Here is a 6,768-nt window from a genome sequence, read left to right on the forward strand (position 1 = left end):
GGGAGGTGTAGACAGGGCCGGGCGGGTGGGTTAGGTAGAGGAAGGGAGGGGAAGGTGAGGGGAGGGCGTTAGAGGATTCCCTCCAAGGCCGCTCCGATTTCGGAGCGGCCTTGGTGGGAACGGGGGTAGGCTGCGCGGCTCGGCGCGCGCCGGCTATACAAAATCCATAGCCTTGCGCGCGCCGATCCAGGTTTTTAGCAGATATGCGCGGCTCCGCGCGTATCTACTAAAATCCAGCGTACTTTTGTTTGCGCCTGGAGCGCAAACAAAAGTAGGCTATTCGCGCTCCTTTTAAAATCCGCCCCTTAGAGAATAGCCACTGCCATTAGCAATGGTTACATGGAATAGACTTAGTTTTTGGGTACTTGCCAGGTTCTTATGGCCTGGATTGGCCACTGTTGGAAACAGGATGCTGGGCTTGATGGACCCTTGGTCTGACCCAGTATGGCATTTTCTTATGTTCTTATGTTCTTATGTTCTTAATGTGCTTTTCTTCTCTCTGCTCCTTTTTCACTTTTCTCTCCATATTTTATTCCTTCCCCTCATCACCTCTCTACCTCCCATTCTCTCACTTCCTCTGCTACTATGAAGTTTATCTGTACTCCTCTCACTTCTTATTATCTATAATCCTCTTCAATAGGCTAAGGAAGAGAATCCATTGTCCTATCCATATTGTCTTCTTGAAGTTTGCAGTGGAGCTGGCAAGCCAGTATTGTTTTTTTTTCTCTTTCACCCATCTCTTTGTTTTCTTCCTCGTGCTTTGCCTCCTCCTTCTCATCCCCACTCTTCTGATAAGAGTTTGTGCCAATTAAAACTCTCCCACCACCAGACATCCTTCTCTCATTTATTTTTGTGTTCAGGTTTACAGGTCTTTTTCATCTGTTTCTGGGCCTGTGTTTTTCTTGCTGTTCTTGAAGTATGGAAGAAACTCAGAGGCTTCTGGGGGTACAAGTGTACTCCCTCAATCTCCATTTGCCTCTCACACATTCTCCTTCTATCTCCTTCAGCTTGTCATCTCTGCTATAATGGGCATTATTCATTGATAATATTCACTAACTAGGATCTGCTTCTGGATTAGGATCAATGAAGTTCAATGGAATTTTGTGCCCTGGGGAAGGGAAGTCATTTCAAAAGTATGAGAGTAAATATTATTAATGAAGACTACTTCTTGGAACAGATATCATGGAATATTGAAACTCATGCAAGTCAAGGTCTTATGTTTATATTTATGCTTTGTTAGATATTTTATTATGTTATATATGTGCATCTAAGGGTCAATGTTGGTGCAATGTTGCCATCATTGAAATTGTGCTATTTACGTTATAGAACATCAGCACCATTTCATTAAAACCTTGCTACTTACATTGTGGAACATCAGCAGACCATTGTCTATCATTTGGATGGACTTTATACAATCTACATTGCAGGCCTTACAGGCCATCCAGAACTCTGCAGCCTGTTTGGTTTCTAGGATCCCTTTACATGTGCACATCTCTCCAACTCTAGCAGAGCCTCACTGGTTGCCCATATGCTGGCGCATTAGATTTAAAATTCTGAGTGGTTTTCTCAAACCTGTCAGCTACTTCCTCACCCATTCCTTATGATCCATATCAAAAGATCTACTGGTTGTTCCTGATTTTTAAAAAGATCCGATTAGCCCAGTGTCGTGAGCATATGAAGTCTATCAACTATGGAGTGAACTCCCAGATGTCCTTAAGGCAGAAAATGACCTAATGTGCTTCAGAAAACTTCTGAAATTGCTTCTGTTTTCCTCTGAATTTCCAGTCTAATTTACCCTTTTCATAACTTCCATGCTTGGCCACTGTGATACCTGTGGCTGAGAATAAGCTATTGTACCTTGTATGCATGTTTTTATCATGTCTATTTAAATTTAAAGCTTAATTCTGTATTGAGTTATGTTTCTTTTAATACTATATATGTTTATTATAACCCGCTGAGATCTGTGGACTGGCAGGCTTTAAATGTCATAAATAAATACATAAATAAATAAATAAATAAATAAATAAATAAATATTGAATACTCCTGCATGAAGATAGGTCTTCAGACATTCTTTTTGTGACAAACTTTATTCATTGACAACATAGATGATTAAAGAACATCCCCCGATGTAGCCTTTGTGGCAAAACAAGGGCTTCTTGTTGTCTAAATGGCTATCTTCTTATAGGGGTAAAAAGCTATTTATTGTTCGCATTGAATTATTGTATGAATAAGAATTTTTCGTTCTAAGTGTTGGAATTAGGAGCTCTATTGTCCACTTTTATATGAATGTTATTTTATACTGAGCACCTTTTTAGTGAAAAAAAATTGATTTAATGAAAGTACATGAAATATTACTTGTAATAAATTTTTATGTTAACTCATTTTTGGTGATGTATATTTCTAATGCATGATTTGTCCTATATTTGGAAACACTTATTTTCATTTAGATAGCATGGCAATAACGAAATGAACCTAACTATGTATTCATCAGTCTGGAGATTGTTTTAATAAGATCCACAGCTTTCCTTGCTGTTTGTGCTTATAGTAACACACTTTAAATGTTTAGATGTTTATGACTATTCAAATGTATTGAAAATTATTTTTAACTTTTTTATAATTTGCAGATTGAAGAAGACCAGAGTTTTATTAAATTCTCAAAAGTGCAGATATTAAACAACATGCATCTATGACCATGAAGAAAAGTTGTTAATCAATTGTTAAGAAATAAATAAAATACAGTAATAAATAAACCATAAAAGGCTTCAGTTTATGTCTCTGGATTAGTTCTTTTTCCAGGAGTCTAATTATATAATCACACTCCCATACTTCTACTACCAAAAGCTGTCCATGTCCAGTTTTCATTGGAATAAGCATGAAAGTCTGCTTTGATAAAATGTTTTATAATTTCACATTCTAAATTACTTATAAAGGCATTCCTGTCTTCCACTGCATCTTGCCCCATAAGAAAAGTTCTCCCTACCAACATTTCAGCATTAACAATAGTTAACTGCATACAAACACGGCAGCTCATGTATTTCTTTTGTACTAAGCCACAAATAATAAAAAGTAATCCCCCTTCCAATCCTGGCCTGGAGAGAGGGGTACATTTGGGAGCTGCTGGTCAATCATGCAACCTATGGGCTCCCTAGGGATTCACCAACTGAGGAGAAGTCTAGCTTTAGGGTGCATAAGGCAATAAAACTTCCTTGTGTTATTAAAATAAAAAACAACTCTATACCAGATTGTCTTGTTCCAAAAATAAAAGAGCTTACTGAATAATGATGATCTGTCAAAATATGCATTTTCTCCCAGTTATATCCAAAAAATACAATACAATACAATACAATACAAAAAGCATGCAAGGGCCTCTTGTTTATTTATTTGTTTATTAGATCTTATATTCTGCAATATCCATAATGACCAAGCACTCCTTCAGGATACTCCAAAGAAATTTTGTAGTCTTTGGAACTGCCTTGTTGATACCTGATTTCTCCCTGTGACAGTCTTCCTCTCTTGAACTTACTAAAAAGAACAGAGTTGAACACCTTGTCCAGATGATTGGAGCTTCAATCTCTAGGCTTTCCTTTTAATATTTGATGTGAGACAACACTGGAAAATCTCCTGTTGTACTTTCTCTTGGTTAGCAGAGCTTCCTCAGCTGCAGACATGCTAAAACTTACACTGTTCCTAAGTGTCTCACCAACATCTTCAAACACTGGAAAACATGAAGCCCAGCAGAAGAAGAAGAAGTATGGAATGTATTCTTCTTCGATAGGACTCCTACTCAGATACCTTCTTGAAACTCCAGAAACTCCTTCCTTGAGTCTCAGAAGCTCTCTCCTTGAGCCCTGAATCTACCTCTAGGATATCCCTAGAACCTTCCATGCTCTTGCTTTTATTAATCTTACCAAACCTCAGGCACCACACTTTGAGTTGTGTTTCTAAATTACACTTCTAATTGTAATCAAATGATCTCTCTGGTGGAGACATATATTTACCCAGTAAAGGGTCCGTGGATACCCTTACAGCTTGAAAAAAGGCATAAGTAAGTACTAATACCAGGGAGCATAGCAAAGTCAGTCAAAAAACTGATGGTATATAAGGATGGTGCTTTCTCCCATCAATGTTTTATTTATTGGGGGGGGGGTTCCTCCAGTCCTTCCTAGTATAGGTTGTGTACTTAATCTGCATGTAACCTCTTGATTAACTTCTAAGTACTTTGATGGTTTTCGACCTACTATTTCTGAACTTATATGTCTTGAGCCCTATTAGCAGCATAGGGCAGACTCTGAGTTCTAGTAACCTGTCCTGGCCCCTGTGCCCTGAGAGAATGTACCACTACTATTACTGCTATGACTACTACTATTAACATTGTCTAAGTGCTACAGTACATACGTAGTACCTTGTAGATACATAAAAGCATCATGGAGCTTACAATCTAATTGAAACACACAAACAAGAACAATAATTTTCTAGAAGTTATGTAACTATTACAGTAAAGCATTTTTAATGTGAGCTGGCTAAGAAAAAGAATTGGAAGTTTTGTATTTTGCACTATTTGAAGCAAGAAATATGGTATCTATGGTCTGTTAATTTTGTAGCTTAAAGAAATCTGATTTGGAACCTGACAGTGAGAGCTGAAAACACATTTATGTCATCAGGGACAGCTTGAATCTAGTTTTCAATCTTTGAAAATGTTGGTCCAATTGAATTTCTCTGACCAAGTTCATATTGTGAACTTGTTTGATGGATCATTAAAAATTTAGAACTATATTAAAAACAATTTTTGATTCTTGTAGTTTGACTTAGTGACTGCTGAGATTTTGCAAATTTCTCCAAGCATTGGATAAAAGGCTCAAAAGACCTTCATAAAAGAATCAAAAGACTCCACTAAATTTACCTGTCCAATTAAGGCCCTCCCCCAAACACACACTCATGCTTTTACTGAATAGATTCACAAGTATGTTTGTCTTATCTACACCTTCCATTAGGTATTTTTAGTTTCATATTCCAGTTTCTTCAAAACTGCATCACGATGGCACTCACAGTTGAACCTTGTTTAGCTCATTTATTGGTAAGCAGGTCAAAGATTAAGTTCTTAGGGAAGTCATGGGTCACCAATTCAGTTAATAGCTTCATGACCTTTAAAAAAAAAAATAAAATTTGCAGCACTTCAACAAAATTGAAAAACCCATAAAGATCCATTCTAATTATAATCTGAAGAATATGATTAAACTTTTATATTTGCAAAGAAAATACAGCAATTGCAAAACAAGCAGCAGAGCATTTCTACAACTTCTCATGTGTGAGAGATGATTGTGTGAGAGACGTCTACTTATTTGCAAATGTTTCCTTGAATTTATCTCTATGAAGACAATGTTAGTAAAGATAGGACCTGATGATTTTAATACTATACTTTAGGGATATGCAGAGGCAAAGTTTTCATTTTAGTTTATTTACTGGTTTCGTATGTCACCTCTATTTGTTTTTTAGCTTCAAATGAAAAAATGTTTTTCCATTATTTCTTTTTTATGTTTCCCATTAAAGTCAATGGGGATAGAAACACAGCATATTTTGAGCTTCAAAATTGGTGTTTTCTAATCAAGTTAAGGAAACTTGTGGGGAAAGGGAAAAGAGAAGACACCAAGAACGTGGCAAAGCAGCACCAAAAATGGAACGAATAGCCAAAGGCACCATAAAGGGGCAAAAGAATACTGGCAGTGGTAGGATTTCTCCAATGCACCTGCAAAGGAGAAAAGCATCATCAAGAGTGCCAAGAACATCCAAGGCTTCAAATAAGGGCACCAGTAACAGTGGCAAGACCCCCAAAGGTAGCATGAGAGGGGTAAAGTGGTACTAAGAGTATCGTGAATATCCAAAGACGACATGAAGAGGAGCAAAGCAGCAAAGATGGCAGAAATACAATATAGGCAGTGACAAAGGGCAAAGCAGTACAAACAGTGGCATGAAGACTACATGACACCATAAGAAGTGCAGAGCAGTTACCTACAGTGGAAAGAGTACCCCAGAGTGTAAAGTCTGTCATATATAGCAGCAAGACAGAACGGTAGCAAGTTGTAGAGTCTGAGGTATGTCAGTAAGACCCCCCAAAAGTGGTTCATCAGGAGCATGGAAGCAAGACAGAGTTACAGATATCTAAGGGGTCATCATAACAAGGCAGAGTGTCAGCAAGACCTCCAAGGTGCAGCCTCAGAGGCATGGCAGCAAGGCAGAGTGTCAGCAAGACCTCCAAGGTGTAAATTGTAAGGAATTGCAAACAGTACAGAGACATCAAAGCCCTGAAGGAATACAGTGCAGGGAATCACAAACAGCATAAAGGCATCAAAGCTTTCAAAGCATAGAGTGTGGGAAATCACAAAAGCACAAAGGCATCAAAACCCCAAGGAAACGTCAGATGGGGAAAGGAAACAAAAAAAAACAGTTGTATAAGAAAGTCAAGGCAGTAAAGGCAACACCAACAATGGCAGCAAGGAAACCACAAAGCACCAAAATGATAACCGGAATGGGAGGTTTTCACCATGGCACCATGACAGAGCCAGGAACAAGTGGGAAAGTAATAGTGGCAGGTTTAGACAGCAAGGTGGTAAACAGAAAAGAAGAGGATGTGAGAAGAAACTTGTATTTTTATTATTTTTTCATATTTTTACTTTGGGGACAAAACACCCCAGTATAAACAATAAAGAAGCAGGGTGATATAAATAGACCAGGATTGTAGCGAGTACAACAAGACTAAGAACATAGGAACA

The 6,768-nt window shown here is 37.9% G+C and overlaps 1 long non-coding RNA gene across 3 annotated transcripts in view; it reads left to right on the forward strand.

Annotated features, from left to right (window-relative positions):
• Positions 1-2,756, forward strand: part of LOC115093262 — a 201,592-nt gene extending 198,836 nt beyond the window's left edge. For all 3 annotated transcript variants that reach the window (XR_003857255.1, XR_003857256.1, XR_003857254.1), the window contains one exon: positions 2,626-2,756. This is a non-coding gene — a long non-coding RNA (uncharacterized LOC115093262). The remainder of the gene's footprint in view (positions 1-2,625) is intronic.
• The last annotated feature ends 4,012 nt before the right edge of the window (positions 2,757-6,768 follow it).

Source organism: Rhinatrema bivittatum, chromosome 6 (genome assembly GCF_901001135.1).
Source record: "Rhinatrema bivittatum chromosome 6, aRhiBiv1.1, whole genome shotgun sequence".
NCBI lineage: Eukaryota > Metazoa > Chordata > Amphibia > Gymnophiona > Rhinatrematidae > Rhinatrema > Rhinatrema bivittatum.